At 41.5% G+C, this 17,219-nt stretch overlaps 1 long non-coding RNA gene across 9 annotated transcripts in view; it reads right to left on the bottom strand.

Moving 5' to 3' along the window:
• The window catches only part of LOC111260062 (uncharacterized), a 116,012-nt gene that overhangs the window by 85,342 nt on the left and 13,451 nt on the right, over positions 1–17,219 (bottom strand). For 6 of the 9 annotated variants that reach the window (XR_015310831.1, XR_015310836.1, XR_015310817.1 and 3 more), the window contains exon 2: positions 11,957–12,296. The exons of the other annotated variants lie outside the window; for them this stretch is intronic. This is a non-coding gene — a long non-coding RNA (uncharacterized LOC111260062). The remainder of the gene's footprint in view (positions 1–11,956; positions 12,297–17,219) is intronic. 9 annotated transcript variants of the gene reach the window in all.

The raw sequence follows: 17,219 nt of genomic DNA, 5'->3' as shown, positions 1-17,219 counted from the left end.
AATGGCAAAACGCATATGATACTGGGGCTAGAGAGGCTAAAGTTCACGACAGAAACGCCTGCACATTCTCAAATACTTGGTTTCATAACGGAGAAGTGTATCATGTTATTATTGTGGTAGGTTCGGTGCAGTATTAAAATATGCTCATGTTGGATGCGCTTTGCATTGCAATTGCATCGACTGACTGTATATATTACTGGTAAAAATAACTGACTTCTAAATAGCTCTTGCGTCGTCGTAATTTTCTCTTAGTTTACAAAAATAGAGAATAACGTAGGGTATACTGATCGCGTGTTAGCTTATCTTAATGGCAGTCGCTCTCATATCATAATTTTACAACTATACATACACAGATATCGAAGGTCGGCAAAAAAATCAATGCCCGTTTTAAAATTCAGTCTTTTAAAACGACATTTTTGATATTATGTTTTCAACGGGATCATGGATCAACAGGTTTTTGGGTGGAGCGGGATTTCAGACGATGACTAAGATGTCAACGACGACGATTGGACACCTGTTGAGTACCGCTTTAAGCACAAGTGCCGTATGTGCGCGGGCGCTGTGAGCCACTATTGTCTTGTCAATCAATTATCTCAATAGGGCAATTTAGGTCAATTCTAGAGAAGCTATTTGTTACGCAATGCTAAATGAAGGGCGATTCATCTGACTGTAACAGGAAATATAAGCTCAACGTTGCACCCGTTAAAAGGAAGCGCAATAGCACTTATCATATAGATATATGTCTGTTGGGTTGTTTAAGATAACTGTTCCCAGTGTGTCGAACGCGTACCCAAATACGGTGCTTTTATAGTACACAGACTTTATGTTGAAAATTAGTTAACACACGTGGCTAAAGATGAGAAATTAATCATTCAACTTCACATAGACATTTGATAAATGAAATATGTATTCGTATCAACCCCGAATGTATGCACGGTCATTTATTATTATTATGAAGTTTTTTCATAGAGCCTGCTTTATGCCTATGATAAGATTGAGCTTACAGGCCTATCATCACAAAAACAATTTTAGAAGATAAGTTAATACTGGGCAAGTAACAACGCTAGTTGAAGATACGATTGCATTCTGATTTGTTTTAATTGTATGATTATTACAATACTGAAAGTTTCAAATGAGAACCTCCTTTCAAATGAGAAGTTCGTACGTTAACTATACGACGTGAATAACACCTCATCGATCAGACACTCGTCAAATAATAGAACAATGAATGGTCGTCAGTTTTCGCCTCGTTGACATTAATAGTGTCTTCAAGCGGAGTCGTTGAAACTATAAGAAAGATATTCGCTCGAGTGTCTAACGCCAGTAGCAATGCCTTAGTAGGGTACCTAAGGGGCAACCTTAAGATTTCACCCTAACATGAACACGATTCGTCGGCAGCTTGTAACGGCAACTCACAATTTCTAGACGCGTCAACTGCTCCATGCGATTACGGTTCAGATCGCTGTGGGCATCATCTGTGTACCTCTCTGTCGGTAAATATGGATGCGCTAGAATTGTATGAACGTGCTTTCTTCCCGAAGTTGAGTAGTGTGCCTGCGTGCATGCACGGTTTGTTTAGGAAGTCAATACTTGCTCCCCAGGGTACCTATCATCTCCGATTGCGGTCCCCCCTGTCTCCCGCCTCCGCCGTTCGCCCTGCCACGGTCGCCCTAACCAATTAAAGCTGTCTCAAACTACGCGGTTAGGCTTATATAGCAGTTTGCAGGCTGGAGTGTCTTTGTTAAATAGTTCACCGGCTCCCAGTCCTCTGTTTGTGCGTTTTGGCCGGATTCGTCGGACACATCGTTCCACTTAATAGTTAGGCCAATGCAGCTGATGATAAAAAGGCAAGATTCGATGACGAAGGAGCAGACGAAACAGGGCGCTTGCCTTCAGAACAAAGGTTTGGCAGTCTCTTTCCGTGCGATTGGTATTCGACTGCTCGTCCGAAATGTGTTATATCACAGGATTGCTTCAGTGACCCGCTGGCGATTTGCTACACCGGTCAGTCGAGCGGGAAGAAGGTATGCTCCGAAGACGCCAACTGTCCGACCACGTGCTTTAGGCCAACACGCTGATAGACGATAATGATGGGAATAACGACATAGACGAAACATGTTGATATAAAATGCTACTTCGCGCCTTCAGGTCCACCCTTGTCGATTCGGACGGCCCATTCTGAATATCAGCTTATTATTATTGACTATTATGCAGCACCAGTGCAGCTGCGCGTTGAAGCTCGTAGCTTTCTGGAATTATATTTTAGAGTGGCATAAATGGTCAATCCTGAAATCGATTGTTAACCGTTATGGGATCAAATCAGATGGAGGAAAGCAGTCAATTGCTAGTAGAGTTGTGCTTCAAGTCAAGTATTTTTAGGCCTGAGATTTACGACCACTTGTCGTAATTTGCTTGCAAGGTTCAGATAAAAAATAACAGCATAACAACTACAGACGATGAAAGCGGTTTCTCTTTGATTACCGGTACAGGAAACTTGCGCTCTAGACTTGTCCAGAGCGGTCAACTGGAGACACAGTGCTTGCCGGCTTATAATAAGGGCCTTCGTCTCGAAGGAACGCACGCCACTTGATTAGTGTAGGACAGCCGATCTTTGAAGTGATTCATTTGCTAAAAGATTGATTGCCCGCTCTGAGAGGAAAATGTCATCTTCATTCTAGAATTTCCGAGAATTTATTTTATGTTTAGTAATTTTTTGTTCGTTTATGTTTATTTGATTCATTTTTTTTTATAATGTTTAATGATAACAGGATAATAAGTAACTATAAAGTACACTTGCTATCGACTTGATTTCTTTAATTGTAAGTACTGATTTTGAAAAAATAGACTCATGAAAGTTAAATTGATTAGTTATTAGATCACTGCATTGTTTTCCTTCCGTAGCGCAATATGTACACTTTTGGAATGAACGAACGAAAAGACCGATTTTGTAGCAAACAAATTGTTATTATCGACAATTGTTAACGGAGTTTCTGAAAGTTGTCAGATATGTGTCAAGTCTTCTGGCACGGATCTCAGCCGAATGGATCTTGATAAACTGAAAGTATAAATAGAAGACGTATAGAATGTACCCAAACAAATAGTAGAACATTGTAAATAATCTTAGATTGCGCAAAGGTAGCAAAAGGCGTTAAAAAGCAAATCAGTACTTCATTCTCATGACGACCGCCCCGCTGTTTAAGCCAGTAATTTTATAAGTTTAGTTAAATAAATTTAAAAAATAAAGATGTGCGTTGTATTTGTCAGAAGGCAAATGGCGTTTAAATAATTCCAGTACTGTTTTCAACGTAATTGATTTTTCTCTAGTGTTAAATTCGCGAAATAATAATTCAATATATTAATAATTATGGAATATACTCATTTGAAATGTTTATGGATCTATACTAAAATACTTACCGCTATTCTGAGACATACGTATGGCGGCATCCGAAACGCGTTCGAAGGCGCGCCGACGGCGTACGCGCCCAATATCCACCAATATCACTTATTCCGGCGATAAGAAAGTAAATTTCGCCGCTAAGCTCCTGTATGTCCTTAGACGGCTTTGTTCTCACTGCTATATCAGCAAATACCCTGCACTAATGACGATGTATGTGATTTTTTCATGGTTGACGTTAAGGGAGAGGCTACAATTGTCTCAAGTACGACACCGTATTATATTATTAGCCCCAATAATAACCGCGCAAAAACTTCCGAAGCAGATAACAGCGCATCAGTAATAGGAGCGAGACATGGTAATATGGTGGTCGATAGTTACACATTTATACATACGCAACAAAACGATCGAGGTAGACATCTTACGCCTGCGATTTCGATTGCTCCGCCCAGTCCAGAGTAGACGGTATAGCGGCCGTCGAAAAATGGCTACACTTCAAATTAATAAATATACTACGCTCATCGATTACTAGCGCTCTAAATATGGCCATATGGACCAGGCTAGATAGATACCTTTAGCGACATGTAGACAATTAAATGTCTATATCAGGGACACCCAGTTGTTTCCTCAAACTGTATCAACTTTCCCTCTGGCGAGCTATTCTATCCATGTTTTAGCATCGTGTAAACGAAAGCGTCATGTTGTTTGCGAAAGACTACTGGGCGTCCCTGCGTGTGAAGTTAACCTTTAGCGGATTACATCTCGCATAAGGTACGGCTTACGCCACCTAACAACCTGCTACTACCCAATAACCAGAAATTATTCTGCGAACCTCATGCCGTGTAGGGGGCCCAGTTTCGAAGGACAACACAGCAGGACGCTGAACAGACGACAGCGTTGCTTGTCGCCCTTATTGGTGACTGGAAGATCTCTGCTGTACTTTCTCTCGACAAGACGCCGACGCAGTTACTCTTTTTTCTTTTCAATAAATTGATATGGAAACTGCGTTTATGAGCACTGGTATCACTTTCTATTGCATTCTAAGTATCTGCAATGGAGATAAGGGGCTACAAGCAATGTCTTTAACTGGATCAGTCGTTATCCTCTATACGTACTTCTCTAGATACTACGTCAACTACAAAGGCGAATTCTTCCTTCGTTCATTACACTCTGAGGCAGATGCAGTCCGTGTCTTCTTCAGTAAGATGGAATTAATACGACTCTCTAGCATCTCCAAGCCGGACCACCTAGAAAGCTAGTCTCAGATAACTTAGTCTGGTAGTAAAAAAGGCATATTTTTACTGGATTTCATGTGTTACTTTACACTGGTACTCGGGCATTGATGCATCAAAATGGGAACGTACACCCTTTGTAATTCTATTATTTAAATACATTTTGAAAGGGGATGAGATATAGCTTATATGCGCGTATACACCATTCACAATATAACGAAACCATCACCAAGGTTTTGGGGTTCTAAGGTCTGTTGCGGCCTTGGCTATGACATGTAGAAATAAGTGAACAATTACGTTGGGTCTTCGGGAATGTCCTCATTCGGTGGCGTTCATTCTGGACAGAACATTTTTTCGAACTGTGAGGCTTTTTTTCCTCTGTTCCTAGTTTTCTTTCCTTTAGCACAGCTTCTTCCATCACAGGTTGGCTGTTCACCGTTGGCTGTGTCTGTGTTTCACCATTCATATGATTTGTGCAAAGTTCTTTCTTCTAATCTTCCCAGTTTCTCATCAAAGCTAGGTGCTTTACTGATCGTGCTGTGTTTTCGTTATTATTGTAAGGCCGTCTGTCTGCTGCGAAAAAAATATCAAGGTGCTTCATTCAAAGCAGCCTCGAAAATTCTAAAATGAGATTTTTAAAGGCGTTTGACCTCGTCAGACGGCTCGTTCATCCTCGGCTAGCGCCACTGCCTATGGAGAGGAGAGTGTGGTGCGAAACTGTGAAAGAGCAAACCGCGGAAGCGACACTCGAGCTGTTCAGATAAAGCTGAAGCTGTTGCATCTGTCAGCGAAAAAACTACTGGCAAAGCCAGGAAAATCATTTCTCCCTTCACGGATCGCAGCGCTTGCAACAACCGGGCCGGCCACAAGAGCAATAGAGTGGGTCCTGGCATGGTGCGTTTTTTTGGAGCCAGCGTCTTTTGCCGAATTGGCTTCGGATGTCACCGAAGGGCCTAGCCGACAAAGCCGTGACTCCTTTGACTCAAAAAGCTGAAGCTACGATTTGAAGCATCAGCTAGAATAGAAGTTCTATTATTCTATTGTTCAATGGCCATTTATGGGCCATCGTCCTCATATTCAATTTGACCCACTGCCACAGTTGTAGTTGAGGGTTGGAAGAAACAGAATGAAGGACGTCTAAAGAAGTTCTACGCTCTATCCTAAGTGGCAAATTGTGCACCAGAATGAATTTAGAGAAGATGTCATCTGAAATAAAACTTTGCTTTGTATAACGAGGTTGATTTGGCGTAGTATTCTATACATTGTTGTTTCAATAAAACAAAATCCATTAGGTACCATAACGCGTATATACTGCTTTGCCCTTATCCATAAGATATTATAACCGAGAGATTGATAAATCGGAAAGAAGCCTATTCCTTGTTTTTGCTAAATGCATTATCTATCGCCAAGTAACTTTCACCGATCCTTCATTTTATATTGTTCCTCTCAGTATATATAATATCCATAATAGCTTCCAAGATCAGCGCCTTTGTAGAAAAATTGTACACAAGAAAATCTATTAGTTTTCTCGCGGTGCGGCTCAATAAATCGAAGCAACAAGTGTTGGCTTGTGGCCAATGGCAAGTGTTTCTAATTCTCATGCCGTAGTTATAAAGTGCCATTCTTCCTTTAGCATCAGTATAGGCGAATGTGGTTTTTAACAGATGTTACATAAAGAATAAGAGGTTAGGAATTTGATTCGAAAACGTCAAGCTTTGGCCCAGTATAATACGAGTCACTGACACAGTTGGTTCTGCTCAACATAGACTAACTGTTGCCTCACAGGCTTAGGTTAAATCTATGAAGGGCAACGGAATTTATGTACTTGGTTGAATCAGTTTATGCTTGAACCACAGCAGCACTGCGATCTTTGCCCGACGTAATAAGCTAGCCCTGAAGTCTGACTGGGTAGAAGTTATGTACCGGAGACTTCGCGGTTTTCGTCTATGACATCTAAACGATACCCGAGGGAAATCATCGATAGCCTCAGTTAGGATTGTATATACCCTACATTGCCACATTCCCAGCTATCGTATAAGCTACGTGCCGGTCCGTACCGCTTCGTGGAACAAGTCGCGCGGTATAAGCCAACGTGTTACAACTCTTGAAAAAGATCTCAGAGGGCGGTACTTTTGAATGAGTTCACACCCAGTCACACGTGTAAACTCACATTCAAAAACGATGTACCTCGCTTTGCCATTTCTAATTGTAACTTATCATGTATTTATCGAGCCCATACAAATGTGCGACTGTTTGAACTTCAAATACGACTAAAATTGGCAAAATTAACGTCTAACGTCCAACTTGCTATATGCGATGTATATCTCTCTCTGCAGCTTGAAAAGCAGTTCCAAGACATTTTTATAACAGAAGGAATTTTATATACATTTAACAGATCCTGAAATGATTCATTTCTGACCAAAGCAATTGTTCACCCCGGTAGAGACGCTTCGGATATGTACGAGTTCGACTAATAACTTTGTATGGTATCGCTTAGCAGTTTAAACACAGATTTGCGTTTCAAGTATGTTTATCTGCCTACTTCAAGATAACTGGACCTTCACTACGTAAAGAAAACCTCTACCGATAGACCGGAAGTTATAGAAATACAGTCTTTCCTTCATCGCGATCAGACTAGATTCATAGAGCAGATGAGAGAAAAATTAAACTATACAGTAATCATTTAACTATATTTTTGCACACTATAGAGTTGTGTAATGGCTGAGAGGTTTTAGTCATTACAAAAGAAGGAATAATACAGATAATACCAAAGCTAACAATAATAAAAAAAAAAAAAAATATCATTCGTCTTAACCTTAATAGCAACGGCCACAGGTAAGTACGTACTGGATCTGCTTACGAGGTTTATGGAACTATACGGTGAAATCAATGTTTTCTTATATCGTTCACTGCGCAAGTGCTGGCCACTAATAGAATGCCCACAGTGTAGGTTTGCTTTCCAGTGAGTTTACATAAGTGTATGTAGATTTTGACCTTAGAGACGCACGCATATATGTACGTATAGGTCGCAACTTAGCTGGTCAGCATAGAAGCAGCCGCTGCTTAAATATATTAGTGCTATCTGGTGGCGCACGCACTCTTAGTCATAATAGCAGACAACATAGTTCGTTGATGATCTATAATTCATGTCAAAACTACTGCGTATGATCGAGGACCAATCGAGGATGACGAAATTGGCGTCGCACAAAGACAAAGGCGAAACTTCATTACACTCTTTGTATAGTCCCTTCGAACGCTGAACCACCTGATCAGCGCAGTTATATTTATGAATTATTGCTGGCCTTTGCCAGTCTGTCGTCTTAGTAAATAAATTAGCTTTTTGGGCAGTTTTTGAAATTGTTCGATCGAAGCCATCTTTATCTAGACCTGTGGTCGTCCAGAGTATCATAATTGTACGGTGTATATAATATCTACTTTTACGATAAACTTTCGTCACACAGTTGTTATTGTATTGCCATGTAACGCGTCACGAACGAACTTGAAATCAAAAAGTGCTAAGCAGTTAGCTACTCTAGCAGTTTTGTTAGAATATACGGGGCCTTTAATATAGTAAAACTAAATGAGACAGGAAGTAACCTGTCTGTTGATAAAATCAAGGCAGAACACAAACGTCCAATGCTGTTCCTTCAGTGTCGCAATCTGCTTGTCGTGTAATCGGTCATGTGGTCCAAAGCCAGCAAAAATGACAGCCAAGGTACCAGCTCGGTAATCGAAAATGATCTTGCAGTTGCGCCTACAGCAGAAGTCTCGGACCGCCGACTACGGCGTGCTAACCGCCGTACTGTAGTACATAGTCTTTTTGCAGCCCGTTGAGCTTTCCTTCTTCGAGAAAAACGGGCGCTAGACGTGTGACAGAGCGATTCAAATGACCAGCAGGGGTTCGATGGTCGCAAAAACAAGCAAAGCCACGCGGGGAGCTCATGTGAGTTTCCGCCCTACTGTCGTGTAACGTCGCAGCAGGTCTTCCTCTCCCATCCTTACCTATGAAAGTGCCGACGGAGGGCACCTACAGGCAGTGGTGCACTTTTTAGGGACAGATATTGCTTGTCGATGGTACGTACACGTGTTTGTCTCCATATCGTTTAGTTGATATTGTAGATGTGAAACTCGACACAATGTCCTTCGACTTATTATGTCGCTTGTCACTTTTCCTGTTTTCGTTGCATAATATAAATACACAAAATTACTGATTTTTTATGCCGTATATAAGATGCGACTAGGACTGGGTTTGATTGTTCCTTGCAAAAACAAGTTGCACGATAGAGCCATTCACGCTACATATATTCTCACAGAAAAAAGAAACTTTTGATTTTCTTTCATTATGTCTGGGCATAAATTAAGGACTACCACCGGCACCTCTATATGACAAATGCTAATTCTAGTTAGCTTTCATATACATCGAAAGCTTTTTCTCTACCTAATTTATTCCATAGTTCTCCATTCCGTCACTTTGCATCTAGACTGTTCCAGGCGCCGACTGATCGGTCCTTCGGAAAGGACTTTTACAAGTTCTTACTACCAAGCCGCGGTTCATCGTTGACGACCTTGACGACTTTCGATTGCGCTGCTTGAATGTTCTCCCGTGAAGCGAGTGATACTGTAAAGAATTCTGTACTAGATATCTTCGCCTTCACGTGTTCATATATATATATATATATATATATATATATATATATATATATATGTATGGTTGTTACCGGATGAGATATGGCTGTCGAGCAACCCTGTTGCGCTGGTCGCGGACAAGTTCGAGTAGCAAGTGTGGTCTGGTACGCTCGAGAACCTCCACTACCATTACTTGCAACTACTATTTCAATGACGAGCACTGGAGCCGCCGCGGCCAATAAGCGATGGAAGGGGAGATTTACTGATTGTAGTTGTAAGTGAACGAGTAAGCGGATACCTGGAGAGGCGCCAGACGCGATCTTTTAGTGCAGTGCTGCTTACGTAGCTGTGTCCCCTATACTATCTGCGTCTGATCGCTACACCCCTGCGCCGGACACGTGTTTCTGCGTCCTTCTACGTTCTACTTTTCCTGCTTGCAGCCGTTCGGACCCTCAACTCGTGCCTAATTGTAATCCGTCCTCTTAGCTCCACACACACGGTTAGAGAAACACATGCAGACACGTATCCGTCTTCTTACCCAGTGCTATTACCTCGACTGCCGCTAATGTTGTCCTGATCGGCCCGTCGATTTTCTCTATCCCAAAGGGGAAACGAAGCGCACAGTCACGTCAGAAAGATCACGCCTGCTAGAAACACAACGCGGTACTATCTCTGTGGTTTAGCAATAATATAGACGGAGACGGGATTGTGCAATATCGCAACAACTCAACGCGAAATAACTCCCACCAGGAAGCAGTAACCCCACCCAACGTTAGTTAGAAACGCGCTATACGCTACAGCAAGGGCCACAGCCTATTTTCTCTCTATCGAGCTCTTTGTCTGTCCGCTTTATCTATCAAAGTCGCTTTCTTGCGTCTCGACTTTTACCTGCCAGTTCTCTTCGCCAATTCCTATGTCGTCTGGCAACAACGGTGGAACAACTAGCCTCGATGAAACTTCTCGTCAAATATCTGGTGCTAAACAAGTGCAAAAGGACGGCACTAGGACATCTGCGGCTGAGCTGAAACCGCCGTATGCACCATAGGACATAGAATTTCGAATAAGTAATAACAATCTGCTGTTATGGTGCATATCGCCACGGTACCCACATAGCGACCAAATCACTTCACTCTTAATTGGCTCAAATCGCGTTTTTTATGCGGGTGAAGTTGAAGTAATTGAACGTTTTTTCCATATTCATATGGACTAAGTGCAATCCATGAATTTCCAAAGATGTAGCATATGCGTATGAAGGACCATAAGAACCTATATTACAATCTGACTATATTTTGTTTATATATTTTTAGTAATATATATGGATAACGTAATGCGGATGGAACGTTCGGCAAAATGGTCCTAACAGATACGATACTGTTGTGTGCGATTCTCCCGAGTGTTCTGTATATTATGTATGTGAATCAGATAATACAGACAAACTGAAGCAATGCACAAAGTAATGTTTATTAGAAATATCTGCAAATGCGGGCTCCATTCATAGTTCGGCTTTCGGCATCTTATATTAGCAAATGGCCCTGATACCCATTGTATGTACAATCAATCGAAGTCGGAAGTTACTCGACACTGCCACCTGATTTCTTCTCAAGATGATGCCACTCTGTCATATACTACCTTATCGGCTGGCGGTGGAGACTGAGCCATTCCTCGTTCATGTAGATCGCATACTCCAAGCGTGTTGTCTGTTGATTAGAATTTTGAAAGCTGTACGTGGAACAGATTGCACGCATTTCCAAGTGGTCTGGAGTCAACTAGCAGAAGACTCATCTCCTACTCAGTTTCATCATTTTTACAGTATTTCGATCATGATTCTATAACACGTAACATGTGAAATGCTAGTTTTAACCGGCAAAGCCGTGTTACACTTTAAACCTTGCTTCGACGAAAACTATCGACGATTGCCGCGATGCGGTCTTGCCCTTCGGGCCTCTGTATGTGGTCACTTCTTCGCTGATCTTCGACACTTCAATTTCCGTCCTTGCACTATTCACGTACTGTGCTCAAGCTTAAGACTTTTTTTGTCTACGGATTTCTGCAGCGCTATAGCCTTTGCGGAAGGAAAGCTCGACCATCGGGCGTTGATTCTCCAATCTAAAATACAATTTTCCTTTCGGGTTTATTTTTCCTGGGCTAAGTTTAACCGGTTCTAGAAGGCCGAAGCATTTACCAGCTAAATTACACTGGCGCCGCCTAGTTAAAAATGATTCACTTTTGAAGTCCACCATATTCTCTGTTAACAACCTGATACAAATAGCGCAAAGGATTATTAGCATAGTATAGGGTCACATCAAGGAATATATATCCCTGGCAAATAGATTAAATCATATGTATTTTGCAAAAAGTACGAACGAATGCTCCTCTATTATCTAAAGTTAGTTAGAAATTTCCTGTTGTGACTAAGATGGTTGCTATGAGCACCTATCATCGATGTTCTTTTCCTGCTCGAATTTATTGCGGCTTCGAGAACAAGACCCCTGTTGCTTTGACGGAATCAATATAATCGTTTTACGATCGTCCTGACATTTGCTTTTTATGAGTTGCCTATGACATCTGACTGTTGATAGCGGGTGTATGCGTTTGACAGGTTGCTTCTCATTTTTCTCTGAGTGTTAAATACGGACGCGACACCTTACAGCAACCGCTGTATGGTCTGTACTGTCTCTCTTGGCGGTCGTACTGTCCCAGTTACCTGGCCACTCGACGTGCCGCACGTGTCGCCCGAACACGAAGAGGGTTAATCAGACGGTGGTCAGAAGGCAGTCAGCGGGCAATACCAACGGCAGTACGTAATATAACCTCTAGCCAACTTGGCTGACCAAATATAATCCCGCTGGCAAATGACCAAGCGGTTTACTTGCGTGTTTTAATGCGTCACATCTGCTCTTTACATATATAATAGACTACACCACTACATAGACACGCTGGATATAGTGGAAATATTGCCATGTTGTTTCCCGTTCCTTTCGATGTGCATCGGCAGGCTGTGGGCCACAATCCTTAGCCTGTCAAGCGTGACTCAGGGAAATATACTGCAAATAAGAAATGAAGCTGTTTTCAGCAATTACGAACAGATCCCGTTTAAAAACAAAGTGAAGCATAATTAATTAGAACCCATAGAATGTATCTCTAAAATTGTGTTGATAATAGTACTTAGGAAACGTGCGAGCATACTGATAAGATACTGTTTTTGGCAATTACTACAGCCTATCGAAACAAAAATGCACGTGTACGTGATTATAATAAGGAAATTCGAATTGCTAGCAATAGACACTTGTATGTTTCCAAAAATTGCATAAAAAATTAATATTTTCTCCGATGTGATACATTAGCTCATGAATGTATATCTAATGAATATGTACCTAATGAAATATCTTTTTTTTACGTCTGGTAAAAACTGAAGAATTAAGGTAACGGGGTCTGTGACACAAGGTAATAATTTGACCGGACTAAAAAAGATAGTTCCTCTAACTCGAAGCGCGCTGAAATTCGTAAAGAGTATGTCGATGTAAGAGTTGGTTGTCGGATATATGGGACTTAGAAAGCAATGGTAGAGCATTTTGACGTTTCAACGAGAGACCGGTAATAAATATAGAACTGAAGTAAGAGGTTGGAATAAGACTTCGAACTGAATTCACATGAAAGCCGATGACTCACTTTGGGACACTGGACCACTGAAACACCTCAAAAATGGGATTTCTGCAACAGCAGTACTGTACAGTAGCAATACTCGGGTGTATCAAGATCACGAAGTGACTGAAACAATATCGACTGAGGCGGAAAAATTCAATCACTCTAAACAAGAAAGACAATGGGCCTAGTACAGTGACTATATTGGAGAACTCTAGTCAGACAACTATCAGTGTGTGGTTCTATAATCTAATCTATAATTTATGGTAAACTCAATGTAGAGAAATTTGTTAATAATGAAGAAGTTATTCGAAAAACAAATAAATATAAACAGTGAAAACGAGCTTAAAGCAACAGAATAAGGTCTAAGCTATAGTTCATGTTGGGCTGGGTATGACGACGACGACGATCAGGCTAATAAAATCGGAGAAAAAGACGCCTACAATCAAGTTCATAGATCAGTTTAGCTATCATAATAACGTTTATCATTAGAGCCTTATAGATTTAATTCTTGTATCAGGTCAGGCAATTCGGCCGCAATAGCTCTTTCGTATCGATGGGTAACAATGGGTGTATTTGCTTGCTCTCATTATGAAAATAGGAATTTGTAGAACCTAAGAAGTGGCCTTAGTGCATTGAGTAATTATAGAAATAGCTACACGTATGGAGTAATTTGATTACTCAATCAAGAATCTTCTATGACTCTGCGGGCGGAACTAGTGAGGTCCAAATCAGATCTAAGGTTAGAACATGAAAAATGTCCTTTCAATAGACTTTGCCGTAAATTGCCCGATGCCACGCAAGCTGACCAATCGGGAGAAGCGTGCGCAGATTTCAATGGCCGTTAATTATGCTTATCCTTGCGATAGCTTTTTGGCGATTATAGGTCTGATTAGCGTTGTAGAGAAGACCCATGAAATAAAAGGAAATTTTGCATTGCAATCAGTTCTATCACACAGAAAGTATTTTTGCAAAAAAAAAAATATTTGACCTGAGTGAAGGGCTATAGAGTCTGTCAAATACGAAAAAAAAACGCTATATTTGTTAGCTTGTTATGTAGTGCTGAGCACAGGACAAGGTTGCTGGGTTTACGAACAACCATTTTCATTTTACTACTTTTAGTGACTTACAGCGTTATTTTCAGCTGTTTTCAGATTTTTTCTGGTGAAACGTAAGAAGGGGGGGCAGAAAACATGTGGCGGTGCCTCTACTTTCCTAAAATATAATTTTCATGTATGTACAGCTCGTAAGGTTGTCCTCCTGGCTCAGAAGCCACTTGATATCGTGACCGACCTGGCTCGCTTGCCTGTACAGTGCCCACTGACCTTATGCCTTGGTCCAAACCACCCATCACTGGGCAGTGCGATCCTTCTTTCCTTTCCGCATGGTATGCGATATTTTGCGGTACAGCCCTTTCTATAACGACAGCATATGATAGCGACGCTTGTTAAAACTCACCGATAGAAGCCTATAACGCTGGAGCGCGTTAGTAGTTGCTCGCGCCTCTTGTTATATAACTACAATAGCGTTCCAATGAAATCGGTATTGATTACGAATGATACGTATACGGTAATACGCATATTAATAAACACGTGAGATATGGTACAAGAAAAGACATCTTCCGTGATTTTTCAAAAGCCCAAAATTCAGTTGTAGACCAATGAGATCAGTTGTTCTAATGGATCTCGATTTGGTTGGCACGTTTCTGAGTGGACCATAATTTACCCTGACTTCGGAAGTTGCTTGGCACGAAACACTTATTTCAAGTCGAGTGTCGTGATTAATGGCGTCATGACATCAGGTCTCGTCGAAGCGCAAGGTCGGGGATGGGTCTGAAGCGGAATATCGGGGTATCAGCCGCTACGGGTTGCCTTCGGTAGCGGCAATCCTAGTAGAAAGGCTGTGCTTGCCTCAGTGCGTAAACACATGCAGAGGATTAGGTCGGCTAAGGTATGAGAGAGAGTAATTTCATCAACAAAGCAGCAGCTGGCAAATGAATACACCTACAAGATGTGATCTGTTAATAACAGAAACATACTGAAAATTTAGCTTAGTTCAAAAGGTGCGCAAACTGCGAAGAATATTTGGAAGGAACAGATCGACGACACTGGCAAAATGGAACTTTTTAGCGTTTTGTCGGTGCTTTGATTATGTCTATGAGATCGCAGCCGACTTGAGCACCTCTGAAGCACTCATCGAGGCTACTTATTTTTCGCTTCAATAGGCACTGCGTGGAGAAGCGATTGTCAAGTAGCTAAGACGCAATTTAAGCACATAATACTTCGCTGTTAAGGTCATTTCACACATTACACCATCTTACTGCTTAATATATAAATAAGCGTTATCGTAAATATAGTAACACTCAAGTCAAGTTCGCAACTACGCGCTCCTATAAACTCATACCTATGAAGGAACTGTTAAACCAAATAGACCTATACATTTTCGAGTTAACGACTGTTATGTATGTATATTTCCGGGTTTGAATGAGTTGCTAGCGACTGCCAAAAGGGCCAAGCGTTCTACGATACTGTTCCTTCTGCGTTTTCGACAGTGCAACATTTTTTGCTCCATCGTTCCCTTAAGGTCGCCCCTGTCGGAATTCTATTTAGCCGGTTCGAAGGGTCAGCACTAAAAGGCTTGCTGTTCTGAACGCGGTTGGGTAATAAACAGCAAAAACGCCAAATGTCGGGATGTTGCCACTGTCGCCGACAAATCTATTCATTAAACCTATTTATAGTTGCGACGCCGCTGACTCTCCTGTGGTACTCTGTGTGGGGGCTTAAATTCAGAGTCAACGGAAATAAAAGACCATTAAATCGTTAGAAATACAAAGCAATAATAGATGGGTTTTGTCGACGGCACAGGGAAAACCTCCTGCGTTTTTTTCTTCTTCGGGATGGGCTGATGAAGTATGCATCCGTATTCAAATTATGAATAAACCCTAAATAGCTTTACGCAATTATGATTTAGGAACAACGTAATCATTTATGTTACAAATATCATTGCCGCTGTTGATAATGTACTTACGAAATATGTAGTATGAATAGCAGGTAACTATTTCAGATGAAATTCACGCCTCAGACTGTTACGGTCTTTTCTCACTGATACTATTACTGCACACACAGTAACTGTGAGGAAACGCTCGTTCTAGCTTTGTCTGAGTAATCAGGTTGCAGTCTCAGGTGTTGGTTCAGTTGTCGCCCCATTTCGTTGTCGTTCTAGCGAACATGGGCATTGGGACATTGGGTTGGTCGTTTGTCGTTCCTGCTAATGAGTAATGATGCAGCGTAGGCAATAACATTCGAATCGTCCACTGGCTCACGTTTGTTAGTTAGCTGGCAACGCAGGTCGTTGACGACGACGACGACGACGGCGGCGGCGGCGGGGACGTTACGGTGGCGTATTCGGTCGTTAGTTCGAAGTTGATGGGTTGAAACTTCCCGTGCACGTTTCCTTCTAGAAGAGAGAAACGCTGCCTGTGCACTGCACGATCTGGCTGTGTGTGGGGCATGTTTGAGTGAACCTCGCCATGTGTGAGGCAAACGCAGAAGCTGGGTCCAAGCCGAAAAAGTTGAAAGTGAGCGCCAAGCCGTAGAAATTAATTCTGCCTTTGAGCCTTTGCTGGGAATTGCTTGTCTAGAACGAAATAAACTTCGTTCTTTAAGAGGCTAACGCGACAGCTTGCAAGAGATCTGCTATTTTTATATTGTTAGCCGCAGTGAAAATAGCCGAGAGCGACGTCACACGAACCCCCGCTAAGTACGTTAGTTATCCTACTATCGCGATACAACACTTTTGTGACAATGACAAAGTAACACCGAAGGATCATTTAGAACGAAAATTACACTTATAACGTTATAACACTATTCAGCTTAAATAGCGAACCAAAGGTGGTTAAAAAGATAGAAGACATACCCAATTTCTTACAAAATAACAAAGCTTTGTGGGCGTGGCAAGTGTGTCAGCAGTCCTCTGACTTGGAATACCAATATCAATACTGTCTTCCTTCATGAACTTCCATATTAACACAATATCTACTAGTAGAGGTTATTGCTATTATGACGTGCCGTGAATGAAAAGCAGACGTAGACACACAAAGATGAACTGGAAACAGATGCAAATCATAGAGATCAACAATTAATTCTTATACATTGTCCAGAGTATTCCATGAAGTCATTGTACATATATCGCACTGATAAACCGAATTTCACCAATACTTCCGACTCTCTGCCACTGTTCCTTTGAACACTCAACGGCATTAACGACTTCAAACCTCTTAATTTCACAAAATGAATCGATTACGGACTAAATTCATCTTTCGAATA

Source organism: Varroa jacobsoni, unplaced genomic scaffold, assembly GCF_002532875.2.
Source record: "Varroa jacobsoni isolate VJ856 unplaced genomic scaffold, vjacob_1.0 scaffold_39, whole genome shotgun sequence".
In the NCBI taxonomy this organism is placed as follows: Eukaryota; Metazoa; Arthropoda; class Arachnida; order Mesostigmata; family Varroidae; genus Varroa; species Varroa jacobsoni.
Note: the sequence above shows the minus strand (reverse complement) of the source record. Positions and strands in the feature narration are given on the sequence as shown.